This window comes from Carya illinoinensis, chromosome 2, assembly GCF_018687715.1.
Source record: "Carya illinoinensis cultivar Pawnee chromosome 2, C.illinoinensisPawnee_v1, whole genome shotgun sequence".
NCBI classification, from domain to species: domain Eukaryota; kingdom Viridiplantae; phylum Streptophyta; class Magnoliopsida; order Fagales; family Juglandaceae; genus Carya; species Carya illinoinensis.
In genome coordinates this window covers 32,111,008-32,131,465 of record NC_056753.1, presented here as the reverse complement: position 1 = coordinate 32,131,465, position 20,458 = coordinate 32,111,008, and the positions used below count along the sequence as shown (strand labels likewise).

Sequence of the window (20,458 nt, the reverse complement as noted above, 5' to 3'; positions counted from 1 at the left end):
GATTATATAAATTTGCATATTCAGACCGCACCGTACACATATTAATTCTCAAATCAAATGGACCATATATGGGTCAATGAGCTAAACCGCCCAGATTAGTTCCCAACACCGTCAATGAGCTGTACGTGAAAGAAAGCGAGATGGTTGGTTGAAAAGATTAAAATATCTGTTTGGTGGGTGAATGGTAGCTCTCCAAGTAGGACTAGCTCCCTTAATTTACTGTAGATGATATGTTCAACTTTAGTGATTTGGCTAGTTCAATGTAGATGATAATTTTTCTCATGCCTAGCCAAAATATGAAGATACATGATTAGCGTTAGGCCATAGTCCAATGCTAATGCTCTTGCTCAATTAACTATGATTGGTTCAGAGAACCACGTCCATGTAATTTATGTCAAGGCGTGATAAGGAAAGTCCAAATTATCTGCCAATTATCAATCTCGAAATTCTGACGAAGTCCTATTGAAAATTACCTATTGAAAATTACGATTATATAATCGTTGCCATATGGACTCCTTCAATATGCGATGCAAGATATTCTATAAAATACGAGCGGTTAATTTCCGCTTTGCCTGTAATTTGGTGACGAATTATCTTCATGATCGGCATTTATATTTTTTTTGAATTTTTTTAGTATGGTTTTTAAGTACAGGGTAATGAAACCAGTTGTACCAGTAGTGATGGAACCTACAATTATATTGAGGGAGGTCAACTTTTCTATTATGTGATATATTTATATAACGAGTAATACTAATTAATACATTCTTGGGATATGTAAGTTCTATACACTTCATTTAAAAAAAGTAGAATTCACTATTAAGAAATGATTTTTTTTATGTAAATCCTAAATTAACCTATTTTTTCAAAGTGATGAGCAGGACTTACACTTAATCCTAAGACTGTAAATATCATTTTTCTTATGTAAATTAAAAAGATATTGGAAATCATAAAAATATAACTACAAACTATTTTTCATATAACTAGATCATCGACCTTAAATATTTTTTCTTATATTTTCACTTTGGATTCCATATTAAGAAATCCAATATTGTATAACAAAAAACTTTGGGATCCATATTATTATTAAGTTTATTATTTCTCTCAAATTTAGTTTTAATTTTAATTTTGGAGAAGCCACATTCTTGAAAATAGATAATATATAAAAATTAAACAAAATCTTGAAACTATAAAAAAAAAAAAAAAAAAAAAAAAAAAAAAAAAAAAAAAAATTGGAGAGAGACATTTCTAAGTATATTGAAATTTTAAAAAATTTTAGACATGAGCATATAGATGGAGAGTATGAATTTTTTTTGGAGAGTCATTTTTAATATTTATATAATTATGTATAAAATCTAGAGATTATTTTATGATTTAAAAAATATTTGGGGGTCGGGGGCCATGTACAACGTGCATGGGTCCGCCACTGGATATACACCAGCATGGTTGCCGACCTAGCTATATTATATATCGACTATAAACCAAATCTCTGTAATTATCTATATATAAAAGTTAATAGAGTTCATTATATTTATGGTTGAGATCATCAGTTAATTGCTACATTAGTAACATTATAAATATTTTTAAATTATATATTAAGTCTATCGATCTCACCCTAGCTAGCTAATAGGTATAATGTCAATATTATATTTTGAGAATTCCTGCTCTAGACTCTAAAATTTGATTAAAAACATGCATGGTGTGAACATGTGAAATAAACAATTCGATGAGCCGTCATTGGCAGGAAAATCCTTCTACATGCAGATGTGATAACTGATAAGGACATTGATGACTTCGTTGCTCAAGTCCTCCTGTATTGGCAGTACTACACTTTGGCATTATAAATTCTACGTGTCCGCGACATTGTTCCCATAAACAAGAAAGAAAGTAATTCTCTGGTGATGGGGGGGTTCCAACCTTTCATCTTTGCATTTCTTGGTGTTTTGTCCCTTATACTACTTCTGGTTCATGCCCAGGATCAATCAGGTACGTATAACATGCTCTAAATCTTGTCGTACGTACTGTTGAGAACTTGATGAATAGCAGAGAAAACTAAAAACAGAAGACGGAATGTGTAATCTGATATGAATTAACTCGATACTTGATGATTAATACATGAAGGTCTATGTAATATTTATACTACACAGAGGAATAAATGTATAACAGAAATGTAACATAAATAACTGTATTTTAAATCTTCTCCTTCTCTTTTTCTGCCTTTAGTTTTTCTTCTTTAGACTTCAACTCCATGCTGTCAATGTGAGAGGCTATACTCCAACACCCCCCCTCAATATGAGCATGTATATTGATAATGTTCATCTTGCGCAAATTATGATGGAAAGGCAGTGATCCGAGAGGTTTGGTAAATATATCTGCTAGTTGTAATCTTGAGGGAATATAGAAAAGCTTTATAACATTCTGTTGCAATTTCTCCCTAACAAGATGACAATCGATTTGAATATGTTTAGTCCTCTCATGTTGTACTGGATTAGTTGCAATAGACAAAGCTGATTTGCTGTCAGTGTAGAGCATTGTAGGCTGAGAGTGATCAACACTGAGATCTTGAAGGGCATATAATAACCACTGCACCTCACAGGTTGTGGCAGCAAGAGCCCTATATTCTGCTTCTGCAGATGATCTGCTAACTGTGGCTTGTTTCTTTGATTTCCATGAGATTAAAGAATCTCCTAGAAAAATTGCATATCCTGTAACACTTCTCCTGGTGTCTAAGCAACCTGCCCAATCACTATCAGAAAAGGCTTTTAATTGAAAATCTGAAGATGAAGAGAAGAACAATCCTTGTCCAGGTGTAGCTTTTAAGTATCTAAGCACACGCATAGCAGCTTGATAATGAGAAACTGCTGGTTTAGCAAGAAACTGGCTAAGGACTTGAACAGAATAGGCCAAGTCAGGCCTTGTAACTGTCAAATATAGTAGCCTGCCAATTAACCTTCTGTAACCCGAGGCATCTTCATAGAGATTAAGATCATCTGCACTAAGTTTAAGAGTAGATTCCATTGGAAATACAGCTGGCTTGGAACCTGTGAGACCTGCATCTTGAAGTATATCCAAAGTATACTTTCTTTGACAAAGAGAGATGCCAGACTTTGATCTGGCTACTTCCAATCCTAGGAAGTACTTCAATTGCCCCAAGTCCTTGATTGTGAACTTTTCATGCAGAAATATCTTGAGTTGCTGAATCTCAATTAGATTATCACTAGCTAGTAGAACATCATCTACATATACTAGTAAAGTAATGAAAGAAGTGGCAGTTTTCTTGATAAAAAGTGAGCAATCAGAATTGCCTTGAGTAAAGCCATATTGAAGAAGAGCTCGAGAGAGTTTGGCAAACCATTGTCGAGATGCCTGGTTCAGGCCATAAAGACTCTTTAACAGTTTACAAACTACATTGGGATGTTTAACATCCAAACCAGGGGGCACTTCCATGTAAACTTCTTCATTTAATTCACCATGTAAAAAGGCATTATTTACATCTAATTGGTGAATATACCATCCCTTAATAGCAGCAACAGCTAACAATAACCGAATTGAAGTAAGTTTTGCCACTGGGGAAAAAGTATCAAAGAAGTCTAATCCTTCTTGTTGAGTGTAGCCTTTGGCTACCAACCTTGCTTTATGTCTTTCTATGGTTCCATCAGCCTTGTATTTCACTTTAAAAACCCATTTACAACCTATGGTCTTTTTATTTTTAGGTAAAATAACAAGTTCCCAGGTTTTATTTAACTCTAAAGCAGTGAGTTCATTTCTCATAGCAACTTGCCATTATTGAGATTTTGCAGCTTGTTGATATGTTTTGGGTTCTTTGATAATAGAAATTGAAGCTAAGAAAGCTTTGTGTGAAGCTGAAAGTCTACTGACAAAAATAAAATAGGATATAGGATAGGGATTACCTGTGTTAGAGGAACAACCAATGGAAGCAGATGAGTTGATTGCATGAGGAAACAATGAGGCAGTACCACAATAATAATCCTGCAAAAATTTTGGTGTTTGTTTAATCCTTGATGATTTTCTGACAGCAGGGATAGGATTTGCTAAGTCAGTTTGATGGTTCTTGTCAATATGAGATGAATATGAACTTTCTAAATCATTTTGGTGCATGCTGTCAATATGAGAGGAATCTGAACTTGCTAAGTCAGTATGAAGGAAGCTGTCAATATGAGAGGAATCTGATTCATTAGGAATCAGTGATGTAATATTTTGATTAGAAGAGATAGGATTGTTTATATGAGAGGAATTATATTGGAATTCTGAAGGAGGAAACAGAAAATTAGGTATGGCAGAATTAACTGGAAGACTTTTGAATGGAAAGTTGGTTTCATGAAACACAACATTTCTGGAAATGATGATTCTATTAGTGTTTAAGTCCATGAGTTTGTAACCTTTGACAGCAGAAGGATATCCTAAAAATAGACATTTTGTTGCTCTTGGATCAAACTTTTGTCTGTGACTAGTAATTGTAGATGCAAAGCATAAGCATCCAAAAATTTTTAAATGAGAAAGATTTGGTGATTTGTGAAATAACATTTCAAAAGGTGTTTTATTTTGGAGAAGAGGAGTTGGAATTCGATTTATGATATGAGCTGCAGTCAATACACAATCACTCCAAAAAATTAAAGGTAAGTTTGCTTGAAACATCAAAGCTCTAGCTGTGTTTAATAAGTGTTGATGTTTTCTTTCAACCACTCTATTTTGTTGTGGAGTTTCTACACAACTTCTTTGATGTACAATTCCATTGTCACCATAAAATTTTGTAAGGAAAAATTCTGAACCATTGTCTGTTCTTATGGTTTTTACAGAGGTATTGAACTGAGTTTTAACCATGTTACAAAAATTTGGTAGTAAAGATGAGACCTCAGATTTAGTTTTAAGCATATACACCCAAGTGCATCTTGTAAAATCATCTACTATAGTGAGAAAGAATTTAAAACCAGAATATGATATAGTAGCAAAAGGACCTCATATATCACAATGAATCAATTCAAATTCTTTATTAGAAATACTTTGTGATACAGGGAAAGAAAGCTTTTTCTGCTTTGCTAGTGGACAAATTTCACAGACATTTGTACAATCAAATGTTATTGAATTGTCTATTTGTCTAAGAAAAGGTATTCTAGAATTTGAGACATGACCTAATCTGTAGTGCCAAAGGTTTGGCTGGTTTCGAGTAATGATTGATGCAGAGATTGGTGCAGGATTAAACTGATTTTGCTTACAGGAATTAGCTTTTGAAGAAGCTTGAGGTAGGTGATAAAGGCCTTGTTTCTCATAGGCAATCCCAATCATCTTCTTCATTGATTGGTCCTGTAAAAGGCAATGTGAATCAAAGAAAGATAGACAAAGATTAGATTCTTTGGTTAGTTTAGAAATAGATAATAGGTTGAATGAAAAGCTTGGAACACACAGGACATTATGCAAATGTAATGTGCTAGAAAGACTTACAATTTCAATATATAATGCTGGAACAGTTTGACCATTAGGAAGATTTATGGAATTTGTAATTGGTTTAGGAGTAGAAGAATATAGCAGTGGTGAACAGATCATATGATCTGTTGCACCAGTATCTAGGATCCAAGAAAATTCAGATTTTAACTTAGTAGAAACAGCATTGCATTGACTGAAAAGATTACCAGAAAATTGAGTGGTGGCTAGATTTATTGCTGCTGTGGATGTATCAATGTTCTGAGTATTTGAACTCGAATTGGCAAGTGCTATGAGTTTATTGAATTCTTCAACAGTTAGACTAAACCCTTGGCTCTCATTACTGTTTTTAATATAGACCTCTTCAGTTGAAATGGCTGCATGTGCAGAAGGAAGATTTCTTTTTCCCTTAGGTCCAATCCATCCAGGAGGATAGCCATGCAATTGAAAGCACTTGTCAATTGTATGACCATTATAACCACAGTGAGTACAATGCAGTGAGGATTTCTTCAGCTTGTCATTGATGAACTTGGACTGAGTATTCTGATTGGACTGAGTATAATGCTTGGCCAACAAAGCATGTGTGTCATTACTTGTGAAGTTGGTCAATTGTCGTTGACTTTCTTCTTGAAGCAGCAAAGAAAACACTTTAGCCATGCTAGGCAATGGAACAGCAAGTAACAATTGACTTCTTACTGAGGCATAAGAATCATTCAATCCTACCAGAAATTTCAACACGTAATCTGACTGTTGCCTAAGAAGCAAGAAATTGAACAGATCACAGGTGCAAGAAGTCATCTTGCCACATGTACAAGTTGGAAGTGGCCTATAATTGACATACTCATCCCAAAGAGTCTTGAAAGCACTGAAATATTCTGTAATTGAGGATGAACCTTGGTTTATACAGCTTAGGGATTTTTCAAGATGAAAAACCCTTGGTCCATCACTTCTCAAATATCTTGTTTTTAACTCATTCCAGAGGTCTACAGCAGATGCAACATAGAGTAAACTATTTCTAATATCTTTAGAAATAGAATTCATGAGCCAAGAAAGTACCAAATTATTGGCACGAAGCCAAGCAGTATGATTAAGACGCTGAGTAGTAGGAGGAGCAGTAATTGAGCCATCAATGAAAGCTATCTTGTTCTTCACAGTGAGGGCAATACTGATTGAACGACTCCAAGCAATGTAGTTGTCTCCTCCAAAGATTTCTGACACCAAGAGAGAACCCGGATTATCACTAGGATGAAGATAATATGGGCTAGAGGAATCATCTGAAGGGTTAAGAATACGAGATGAAGCTGAAGAATTAGGGGAGTTTTCTTCTGCCATGTTTCCAAGAATTGGAAAGAAAGTGCAAGAATTGAGAAACAAGATTCTCGAGGAACAAGAATTAAAGATTCTTGAGCAGAAATATGTAATCGAAGTAGAAAGATTGTAATTGAAGTAGAAAGATCAAAGTGTGCAATGCAGATTGCAAGAATAGAGGAAAGGAAAATATGCGGAAGCAGTGTTTGTGAATTCTCAATCTGATACCATGTTGAGAACTTGATGAATAGCAGAGAAAACTAAAAACAGAGGAAGGAATGTGTAATCTGATATGAATTAACTCGATACTTGATGATTAATACATGAAGGTCTATGTAATATTTATACTACACAGAGGAATAAATGTATAACAGAAATGTAACAGAAATAACTGTATTTTAAATCTTCTCCTTCTCTTTTTCTGCCTTTAGCTTTTCTTCTTTAGACTTCAACTCCATGCTGTCAATGTGAGAGGCTATACTCCAACACGTACAGTATTAATTGGTTTTGGTTGGGCTAACCATGCATGAATAAATCTAAGATGTTGTTCTCTTTTTTCTGTTTCAGGCTTCATAAGCATAGATTGTGGGTTGCCAGCAGATTCAACACACAAGGAAGATTCAACAGGCATAGATTACATCTCAGATGCCAACTTCATAGACACTAGTATTAGTAGGAGCATAGTCTCTGAATTGAAAGACACCTTTCAACAGCAGGCCGTATGGAATGTCAGAAGCTTTCCTCAAGGAGTCCGGAACTGTTATAGCATAAACAATATCACAAGAGGCACCATATATTTGATACGAGGAACCTTTTTGCATGGAAATTACGATGGACAAAGTAATTTACCAGAATTCGATTTGTATCTCGGGACAAACATGTGGGATACAGTCAAGGTGGAGAATGCATCCTATAGTATTATCAAGGAGCTCATACATGTCCCATCTCGAAACGATATACATGTCTGTCTCGTAAACACCGGCCTTGGGACACCATTTATATCAGCCATAGAGTTCAGGCCATTAAACAACAACTCGTACCAGACCCAATATGGATCGTTGGCACTATTTTTGCGCGCAGATACTGGTTCAACTAGCAATCAACCATACAGGTAAGTCATTCTATATGAGATCAAGTACTGCTAAATTTTCATTGTCGCAGAAATAAATACATCTTTCACGAATATTCCGGCTATGAATTAAGTAAGTTTGAGCTGTGGAAAATTTCCTGTCTTTCTGTAAAACATATAGATAGATTCATTCTGCTACTGGATTACTATATTGAATATATGTGTTTAATTACTTAGGTACCCACACGATTCCCATGATCGCATCTGGACGCCCTATAACTACAATGAATGGAAAGACTTGAGCATAGATCAACCTATCAATCATTTTTCCCTGTCTGATTTGTTGCACCTCCGGCCGCCCAGAAATCACACCCACAATAGATAGAGACAATATTTAAGTGGTTCGACAACTTGCCTACGTCCACTGAAGCGGAAATTCAATTTTTCAATATGTTTGTACAATTCTACAAACACTCACAACATCTCTCTATCTCTCTCAAATGGCCTCTGTTCTGGGTTTCCCCAGAACCCATTTTCGCCCTCAGCCCTCTGCCCGATCTCTCACCTCAATGAGGATGATCTTCATCTTCAAAATTCATCTCCTTTTATAGGAGAACCATGGGGGACAAGACACATGCATTTTCAAGTCCTCTTTTGGTGCAACTTGATCAAGAGCTCTCTTGGTCAATATTTGTTGCCACAAAGAATACGGTGGATGGGTAGATGGTTGGTGGCTGCAGTTGGTGCCTAATAAAACCAAGAGAGAAAACGGTGCACACTTGGGTTGATTTCAACAATCACCCCCTCCACCCAAGTGTGCCATACCAGGCTACTTGCAAACTGATTCATTCTTCAAATGATTGCACTCCTTCATTGGAATGCTTGTCAGCCATGAGAGATATGCTATCAAATGCATCTGCAGGTACGTCTTCAAATGGATGTCCAGATGCTTCTCCAAATGCATCTTCAAATGCATTAGCATCGTCTACATCCACGGAGCTTGCAAGGGATTTTCTTCAGAGGAGATTTACAAGTGCCTAACTACACAATCTCAACTCTCTAGGATTCTTTCTTTTGCTCGAGTCCATGAGTCCGCACTCATGTATACCTTGAGCAAACTGAACTTCGCTCTAGCCACATCCGAGCGAACAACCTGCCTGGTGCCTTTACAGCTTTCAAAACCAAGTTCCATAATCCTACAATCACACCAATCTCCAACTTGGAGACTGATTTTCAACATGCTAGCCTCTATCTCCAGCATGATCCCTTATCATCTATACAATTTTACAGCTCATATCTTCATCTTAGAAGACTAACTAAAGTGATGCATAACTTTAGTTCATCACGTACATTGCCCTTAATCAACACATACATATAGGGCAACACATCTCCCACTGCACTGGGAATCAATGGTCTCGCATGGACCTTGACACATATTAGAGAACCTGTTGCTGAGGTCTCCATCTCTGATCTGGGTGACTAACCCTTCATCCTACTGCTATCTTCAGTCGCATGTGCCCATCTTGTGTGCAGTCTCCAACTTGCATAATCTCCCTTCTTGCAAGATTTTTCTTCATACCGTAGTTCACTACCTTCATTCAGCAGGATACATTTTAAGGTAGTAACCACCATGGAGGTCTGATCGTCTTAGCAGTTCTTTAGGTGTAGATATCCCTGGAACATCTGACGTTTTGTTCCCATCTTTCACACCTGTACTTCATGTCGTGGTCTAGGGAGATTTCTTTAGAAAAGTAAAACTGGGTTCCTTTTACTTTCTCATCTAATTCACATGACAATTAACCCGAGCCAAGACCAATTAATCCTTCGTGACCTTCCAACGCCAAATGCTATTGGGCAACAATAGCAACAATCTCCACATCAATGAAGATCTTCATAGCTCCCGCTATCATGCTTCACCATAAAAGCATATCCACTCAGAATAAACCAATTCCAAGCATTTCACTTCGGCCCATGTCGAAAATAACCTTACTGAAAACTATGGTGTAACTTCCACGTTTGGCTCTCCTGGAAGTTCATCAGCCATCGACATGAATTTCCACCACACAACCTGCATTAATGCCAAACTAATGCCTGTTTGCAAACTTGTGGACCTGCTAACATTAACACATCCTCTATCATGGCAACTCTGGGAATTAGTGGCATGCCATGAGGATATACATGTCTCTTTTTTCATGGAGAGAGACATAACATTAGCATCAATACCAGTATCTCCATTTACTGACTTGGAGCCACTTGCCGAAACTGCTCCTTGTACTAGCCGTTTCACCAGTCGCTAGTATCACTGTTGACTTCAGGGATTGATTTGCCCTTCAACGCCTTTGAGAAAACACTACTGAATAACTGCTGTCTTCAAGCTGTCTTTAACAGCATTGTGCACTGTAAGAAATGCAACGCCATGTATTTCTTCAGTCACCATATTCACAGCATCATTCTCAATTTTCTCCTAATTTTAGCAGTCTCTTGTGGCCTGTCTTGCCACAATTTCTAGCGAGTCATCTGTTATCCAGATCTTGACTTGTCTCTGTCCTTACTATCATCATTCAGGACCAACAACTCGAGATCTTGCCAGAATCTCTTCTGCGCACCTCCTCATCCAAGATAAGATCTCTTACATTGAGAAACTTCAACTTCGACTTCTTTGCAAAATTACTTATAGCCATTCTCATGACCTCCCAACCTTTTGACCACAATGCCAAATGCTATTGGGCAACAATAGTACCTTCTACCTTTTCTGAAATTGAACTATTTCTTCATGACATTGCTTTAATGAATTTACCGTAGAAATAAATAGTACCTCACTAAGTCAGTTCCCAGAAAAGATTGGAGGGTCACAATGGACACACTTAAAATTTCCAATCTCCTAGACAGAACCTCCTTAGACTGTACATATCCACACTACCACACCAAAGTTTCATCTGTACTTTGTTATTTGCAACTGGCTTTTTAAATAAAACCACGATGAGATCCGTTGTGGTTCTCCCCTTAATAACAATATGCTCCATGAGTTGTATGACTGCCAAAACCTGCTGATATAACAAGTTAATCAGCATCATCCAATGATCTGAAATTTGCTCCATCAAATTTCACGATCCCAACTGGCTTAAATCAAGCCCAAACGAACTGAGTCCGACAACATTGGACTCCAACTGGCTGACATCAAGCCCACAGCAAATGAGTCTGTCACAACTCCAACTGGCTTCGATCAAGCCCACAACAAATGAGTCCGTCATGACTCCAACTGGCTACGATCAAGCCCAAAACCGATCTAAAGTATGAACGACCCAGATCATTAGTATCGATGGCGAATCTCAACATTCCCACCATACGGATGAATTCTGAATGATCCAAATAATTTTTCAACACTATTTGATCATCGTAATTGGACTCCAACTAGCGTAGATCTAGCCCTAAATGATCTGCAACACCTCGACAGTTCAGATCGACAGTACCGATGGAGAATCTCCACATTCCCACCGTACAGATGAGTTCGGAATGATCCAAATAGTTAGTCAGCATTATTTGATCATCACAATTGAACTCCAACTGGCGTAGATCTAGTCCAAAATGATCTGCAACACCTCAATAGTTCAGATCGACAGTACCGATGGCGAATCTCCACATTCCCACCGTACAATTGAGTTCGGAATGATCCAAATAGTTTGTCAGTACTATTTGATCATCACAATTAAACTCTTACCGGCGTAGACCTAGCCCAAAATGATTTGCAACACATCGACAGTTCAGATCGACAGTACCGATAGCAAATCTCGACATTCCCACCGTATGGATGAGTCCGGAATGATCCAAATAGTTGGAAAGCACTATTTGATCGTTGAAATCGGACTCCGAATGGCTTAGATCTAGCCCAACAAAGATCTGAAAAACTGAAGGTCCAGATCATCCGGTGCGTGGCTTACACGCGCCGCAGCAGGGCGTCTGAGGCACGTCTGGCGCGTGGACAACACGCGCCAGAGTCCTCTGAGTGCGCGTGGGGGCGCGTGAGCGCGTGCCTTGCACGCGTCTTCAACACCCAGCCGCGCGTGAGGGCGCGTGGACGCGTGTCCCTCACGTGTCTTCCTCCTCCAGCCGCGAGTGGGGCGCGTGGGTGCGTGTTTTCCACTCATCTTCTTCCTCTGGTGCGACTGTGCCGTGTGCATCGCACTCTCCGACTTCCAGGGGTGCGTACGGGCTCCTCCGACATCCGTTTTCGACGCCATTTGCGGCTACGGATCCGTCTTGATGAGAGGAACATTGTGGTGTGATCAAAAGTTGATTTTGATTAACTGTAATTTTCTGGGTAGCACGAACCGAAGCTCTGATGCCATTTGTTGCGCCTCCGGCCGCCCAGAAATCACACCCACAATAGATAAAGACAATATTTAAGTGGTTCGGCAACTTACCTACGTCCACTGAAGCGGAAATTCGATTTTTCAATATGTTTGTACAATTTTACAAACACTCACAACATCTCTCTATCTCTCTCAAATGGCCTCCGTTCTGGGTTTCCCCAAAACCCATTTTCGCCCTCAGCCCTCTGCCCGATCTCTCACCTCAGTGAGGATGATCTTCATCTTCAGAATTCATCTCCTTTTATAGGAGAACCATGGGGGACAAGACACATGCATTTTCAAGTCCTCTTTCGATGCAACTTGATCAAGAGCTCTCTTGGTCAATATTTGCTGCCACAAAGAATACGGTGGATGGGTAGATGGTTGGTGGCTGCAGTTGGTGCCTACCAAGAGAGAAAACGGTGCACACTTGGGTTGATTTCAACATGATTACGAACCAGCATCTGTTGTCATGAGTAGTGCAGCCACCCCAATAAATGAGAGCGCTCCCTTGGAATTATATTGGCAAGCAGACAATCCAAATACCAAATTCTATTTCAAGATGCACTTTGCTGAAGTATTAAAGCTAGAACCCAACCAGTCCAGATCATTCAACACTCTACTAAATGGGGAAAAATGGGATGGACCTTATTCTCCTGAGTACCTGTCTATATATACCGTGTACTCTGATCCATTGCTCACTGGAAGTTCGACGTATAATATCTCGATGTTCAAAGAGGAAAATTCTACACTTCCACCCATCCTAAACGCAGTTGAGATCTATATTGTGAAAGATTTCAGCTTGCAACTAGAAACAGACCGAGCGGATGGTACGTTCTTCCACACACAAATTATAAGCTTTATCCATCGGTTTCGTAAGTACGTCATTCTATTGATCTGCATAAATTTGACTGACTTGGATATATGCGTATGAAAATTTTTAGCTGATGCCAGCAGAAAGATCAAATCAACATATGGAATAAAGAGAAATTGGCAAGGAGATCCATGTGCCCCGAAAGAGTACTCGTGGGAAGGTCTAGATTGTAGCTATGATGCCGATCATAATGCCCCCAGAATCACATCCTTGTCAGTAATTTTGTTCCTTGATATAATAAGCTTAATTAATCAATTTTCTATTATTTGTTTTCAGCTATACCTAATTTGGAAAATGTAAATTGCTCAGGAACTTGTCCTCTAGTAGATTGACCGGAGAGATATCTGCTGATACATCAAATCTCATAATGTTACAATCTTTGTAAGTAAAGCTATTCTATTATTATCAAGCCGGTACATATGTATAATGTTACAATCTTTGTAAGTATAGCTATTCTATTATTATCAAGCCGGTACATATGTAAAGCATATCATCCACGTCACTTAAATGATAAGATTTAATTTATAAGATTCAAATTTTAAAATTTATTTTTCAAATCAAATTATATCATATAACCACTTTACTAGATGCATGTGTAGTGTTTACTAGATGCATGTGTTCTACACACCGGCTTGAAAATATAATTTTTCTTCTGATTATATAAATAATTCACATGATCAAATAAATAAAAATCCTTACTTCACAATTTTATTCGACAATCAATATCAAAATTGTAACAATTTCTTATTACAGGGATCTATCAAACAATAGCTTGACTGGATCAGTCCCTGAATTTCTGTCTAAGTTACCAGACTTAAGAGTCTTGTAAGTTAATTACTTGGAAAAGACTGATACTTTAAAATTTTTGGGTCATAGAAGCGGAAATTATAACCATTATGGCTTTGCAGAAACTTAGAACAAAACAAGTTCACAGGTTCAGTTCCACTTGAACTAATTGAAAGAAGGGACAATGGTTTACTATCATTAAGGTATGATTTTTGTCAAAGAAATTGATTTATCATATATATCTAGCAAGCGAAGAAGCTAAAGCTAGCACAAGTTGTAAATTTGTAATATCAAAAAATTAATGATATTACATGATCAATATAATCGCTTTGTCATTAAATTCCATGCCTTATTTTGCTAGCGTGGGAGAAAATCCAGATCTATGTGTGTCCCGTTCTTGCAAAAAGAAGAAAAACAACAGTACTGTTATTCCAATAGTAGCATCAGTCCTCGGTGGATTGCTTGTCCTCACATTGATTGTCGTGGCTATCTTTTGGGGGACTAGAAGGGGAACAAAACCGGGTACGTATGTATGACTAATATGTAAACACAAAAAAAAAAAAAAAAAAACATTCTTTACTAAAGTCATGCCTAACATGACCATGTTTTTTTTCTTCAGCTGCGATGGTAGATCATACTGAATCCAACATGCAGAATGTGTCTTTGGAGTCTTTACAACGTCAATTTAGATACTCTGAACTACTAAGAATTACCAACAACTTTGAAAGAATTCTTGGAAAGGGTGGCTTTGGAACAGTTTATCATGGCTACATAGATGACACCCAAGTTGCAGTGAAGATGCTCTCTCAGTCATCAGTTCAAGGTTATCAGCAATTTCATTCAGAGGCATGTACCATCACTCGTTATATTAGAAATTTTCACTAATTCATACATATATATGTATGTATGGTGTATACATTATATTAAACTAAGGATTGATGTGGTAATTCTAATTTACAGGTTAGACTTCTTATGAGAGTTCATCATCGAAACTTGACTACCCTCTTTGGGTACTGCTATGAAGGAACAATCATGGGGCTCATTTATGAGTACATGGCCAACGGAGACTTGGAAGCACATCTTTCAGGTTTGGGAATAATGAAATTATTTAGCAAAGACTTGCAGACATTTGAGCTTTTTTATACTTAATTAATTTTGTCCTCGATATATAGGAAAGAAAAACTCCTTGATGTTTTTAGGAATCAGAAAAAATATGTTTAAGAATTAAGTACATGTATTTTCAGTTTTAGACTCATTTTATCAGTTTTCTTTTTAAATTTCAAATTTCATGAATATCAATGACCGACAGGTCAGCATATACTGTGATGTACCTAAGTAAAAACAAATATATTTTTCTTAGGGATTTTGTTAATGGATGCAGATTGGAACGCAAATACCTTGACTTGGGAAAATAGACTTCGAATAGCGACGGATGCTGCACAAGGTTAGGATGCTTCATTGAGTTGACTAGTAATTTTTTTTTTTTTTTTTTTTTTTTAAAAAAACTCATGAACGTGACTGTGTGGATTGGGAAATTTAGGATTGGAGTATCTGCACTGTGGTTGTAAGCCACCTATAGTGCACAGAGACGTGAAGACTACAAACATATTGCTGAACGAAAATCTGCAGGCAAAACTAGCTGATTTTGGGCTCTCCAAGATTTTCCCTACTGATGGTGACACTCATGTTTCTACAGTTGTTGCTGGCACCCCCGGCTACCTTGACCCCGAGTTAGTATTTCTCTCATTTAGTTATTTGTGAACAACATTACAACAAAGGGGATGAAAACGTAAGGTGCATGCTCTGTTTACTTACGCGCAGGTACAACATAACAAATAGGTTAACCGAGAAAAGTGATGTCTATATATAGCTTTGGAGTGGTTCTGCTGAAGATAATCACGAGTCGACCCGCTATAGAAAGATCTCAGGCAAGGACTCACGTAAGTCAATTCGTGAGGTCCAAGCTTGCCAAAGGGGGCATAAAAAATATAGTTGATCCCAAGTTGCAGGGAAACTTTAACAGTAATTCTGTTTGGAAAGCAGTTGAAACTGGCGGCCATGTATCGAATCTTGAAGTAAATAATTTTCTGCTTTACGTTAATTTTTTATTGATGAATAATATTGTTTCTCCATTGATCACCCGTCAGGGTGGTTCTAATATTGGGACAATTTTGTTTGAAATATGTACCCAAAGTTAACAGCTGGATTGTGTATATATCTATATTTTCGAAAGTAAATAAATGAAGTGAACAATATTAATAAAGATTCAACTAGTGCTACAAATAAGGATTTGAAACATGGAGTACTAGAAAATTAAACAAATACGTGCTGATCATATTTATCCACGGTATGAAAATTGATAGAACGATTCGAAATACGTACTAATTTAGTACGTTCAATCAAATAACTGAATTCTCGGATCCGGTCAAAAACTTGATTTTCATTTTTCACAAGAATTTATTATATTTTTAAATTTTATAAATACTTAATTTTATATACTTTTTTATTTTTAGGAAGTAATATTGACTACTAATTAATATCTCAAATTATTAATTTTTTGTTAATATGTAATTTTATTTTATGAGAATATTAAATTTTTTAATATATTATTAGTTTGGATGTTGATAATAAAATATTTTTTCATAAATTGAGTCGTAATTGTGAATGATTTATATAGTTATATTATTGTATTACAAACAAAATTATATTAATTGGATTAAAAAATAAAATTTACGGGCTAAATCAACTAATTTATATGAAATAAGTTAAACGAGTTAAAATGAATTAAATGGGTTGTGTAATGTCACCCATTATTTAAACAGACCGTGTTAGGATTTTAGGGTCGGACCCATTTAATTGAACATGTTAAGTTTAGGTTGATCCATATAGTTTATTACTTATGACTTGACACGACACGAACATAACAACCTGTAAACACGAATTGCAACCACCCCTACTCACAAGACATGTTTCTGATTTCATCTCTTCGAATTTAAATTATGAAAAGCTCACAACGGTTCATTTCCAAATGCTTTTCTGTTATAACTCCGTCTGTTTTGCTGTAAAACAATTTTTTGAAATAGAATTTCATAGTTTTCAATGTTTGAATACACTTGGAAATGTAAGTCAGATGGAAAATGATTTTAGTGAATGAAAAACTAAATTTCTCTTTTGGAAATTGGTATAGACTCAAAATTTCTAAAAACATATTTCCAATATGTAGTAAATGGACACCTCTTCCCTTTCCCTTGGCTTCCCTTGGCTAGGAGTTATGAAGTGACTTAATAGACACTTCATAAGCCTTAATGTCAAGCCAACCAGGGTTATAATTAGAGGGGGCCTCCCCTTCTGAATGAAGCAATTCATGCACAAATAGAAACCTCTCCCAAATGTGTATCTCTCTAGTCCTAACATTTTAGGTTATGGAATATGTGGATGTTGCTTTGACTTTCTATTATGTGCACTCCACAATCGACGATGATGATTTTTAATGAATAACAACAACTATGAAAGTCCATTGAACAACTGCACTCGATCTAAGATTTGCTGCTACAGGTAAATGCTTATGTTATATTCTAGTTTAGCAGAATCAACGAGAAAAAGCAATATGTACATTTTCTATGTTAAAGCATGTACATGAACATTAAGGACATGAATAAGAAAAATTATCTCTCATATAAATGCGATTTTAAAGAAATTCTTTTTAAAGGTAACTTGAAGGAAAATATTTTTTTGGGTAAAATATCTTTTCCAATCACAATTGTATGAGTTATATGATAAGAGCAATTATCTCACAACATTATGACTCGCTAAGAATTGAATTATAAGTGAATTATGACGCAAAGCAGTTGTTACATTACATTTTGGTTGGTGTAATATGGGATTGGACTTTAATTCTAACATGTCATTCTTAAATCAAGTTTATTCACCTTTAATTCTATAAAGATTATGGAGGATCTAAGTTCTAATATTTTGGTTGAGTCAAGAAAATCACTCATATTTTTGGCAAGGGTGGGCTATTGGGATTTTATTAACATTTGTTTTTTTTAAGGAATAATTTTTAAAGAACATTTTATCACACATTACCTTAATATAAATATTTTCACAATTTTGAGACAAAAAATTGCTAAAAGTAGTGAAAGTATGTGAGTATACCTTTGAATGAGAGTGTACGTAGCACTAGTAATAGTGACTCTCAAAACTCACTAGGATATAAGATCTTCATAAATAGTGTGATAGCTATATATCAATATTATATCGTCTTTTAGAGACTCGAAGAGAATTTTTGTAATATGTGCTCCCCTAAAAGTATTAAATTCATATAGTAGGAATCTTAACATAGAATTTTAAATTCACTCCACTTATATGAGCCAACTTGGGGTTGTTGATTCGATTAACAAAGCAAAAGTAGAGTTGATAGAGGTATAAATCTATCTCTTGGCATTAGCTAAGTTGCCTGTAGATAACCATTGATCACATATTTGATGGAATTTTTTCTAGAATAATTTAAATACTTTATTCTCATAGGAGAATCTGAAAATGCTAGTTGTCCCGATGATGGATCCCGATATAATTTTTTTTATTTAGTGATTAAGGAAATATTTTTTAAAGATGTTGTATTTTTTTTATAAAAACAAAAAAAAATAGTTTAAGGGTATAAAAAAATTGAATAAAAAAGTTAAAAAAGAAAAGGCCAAATGACCTTATCAGGGAAAATTTGTCGGGCTAGCACAACTCATATAAAAGAGATATCACAAAAATAAGCTACATAAATTGACATGACTCCATATAATACATTAGATTTATTTTACAATGAATGCAACTTTTCAATTTAACATACCACGTCAAGTGACATTAATTTATATGTATACTTTTGTAAAATTTCTTTGTGACATACATATATACAATATATATTTCTTGGGAGAGTTGACAGTTTGATGCAGACAGTTCTAGCTATCGGTCTTTCTTTATTTCTTTGAGGATGTGGACAATCCACTTGACAAACGTTAAATAACGCAGTCAATCGATTTGCTAAATGACCAAGTCTCCATAATTTTGCGAAAACGCTGAAATAGTTTTTTTTAAGATTAAATTTATTTTCTGGCTGATTAATTAACAGACTTGTAACGATCGATATTGACTTTGAAAACAATTACTTGGTCAAAAAATTTAAAAGATGTAAGCGACATATGACTCACTACACCATTGATTATGTGTTATATTGAAAATTTTTAAAATTCAGGAAAATTTTTAAAATTCAGACTTTTTAAACATTTCATGAAAATCATCTCCTGCAATATCAATGGTACTGATCATGTGGAGGTTCATATCATGGATATGCGTTAAATTCAATCTATCATATGTTACAGGACCATATATAGATTGATCTAAAATCACACATCATCATGTGTACCTGATACGTGCGGTTCAGATCAGGTTCAATTTATAGTTAATCCTTTTGGATCCGGAGTATCACTCAAATGTATCTTAATTACTTGTGATCTTTAGATCGTGACAAACGAAATCAAAATCAACCATTCTATATATGGATCATCAGAAACATAGTATATATCACGTACAATATTTATGTTGAATGCATGTGGATGTGGGCTGCGAGAGAGGAATTATGTATGTTTGTTTGTATTGAACATGCATTCAAGAGCTTGACAAAGTCCATAGTCCATCCATGCATGTTGATTTTTAGTACTTATTCTCGAGGATTTCTCGCTTATAATTATATGAAGTCAATGAGCTTGCGTGCGTCGATTCGAGCCTGGTGTTGATGATCTGTTGCTTTTATCAAGTATTCAAACCAAAGTACCGTCTAATTATTTTATCAGGATAAAGTACTTAAACCAAGTCATGATCATGAATTTTGATAGTATTTTATGACTGAATTAGTTCAGTATTTATCTGGGGAATTTCTTTCTGTTAAGATATTGAATTCGATCTTCAGGTTGTTTTTTATTATTAGGATTCAAAATGATGATTAATGGGCAGTACATGACAAGTCGATGGAATGTGACTCTGCTATATTAGTGCACTGGTTGACCACACACGCATGTAACGTGTGGTATTTGTGAGACTACTGGGAGCAGTTACTTGAAGGTCTCGACGGAATGAGTTCTACCGTTTCTCATATTTTTCGTAAAGGCAACCAAGTTGCCGATTCACTTACTCGGGATGGTGAGGCTGGTACCAATAAAATATATGGAGAGGATGATAGATTACCGCAGGCTGCATGAGGAATGGTTAAACTCGCTAAAATAGGCCTCCCTTCTTTACGGTTTTAAAGTGTACGTTTTGTTTGTGTGGTTTGTTTAGGTTTGTTTTTTTTCTTTGGTTTCGTACGTTTTACTTTGGTGGTTTGTGAGATTGGTCTGAGTTTTTCTCTTTTGGTGTTTTTTTTAGATACATGAGCTGCGTTTTTATTGTTTTATGTGTAAATTTCATATATCATGTCTATTATCACGGTATTCTCCGTCACAAGTGAGGATATTTGAATAAAATCAGGAGGAGTTGACTATTGGACACGTGACCTGTCTCTTTGTTAAAAAAAAATGAATAATATTAGTAAGTGTATATATACATATGCACATATATAGACATACATTCACTGTACAAACACGCAAATAC

The 20,458-nt window shown here is 35.9% G+C and overlaps 1 pseudogene; it reads left to right on the top strand.

Annotated features, from left to right (window-relative positions):
* The first annotated feature begins 1,858 nt into the window (after positions 1-1,858).
* Positions 1,859-16,020, top strand: LOC122301896 (annotated as a pseudogene).
* The last annotated feature ends 4,438 nt before the right edge of the window (positions 16,021-20,458 follow it).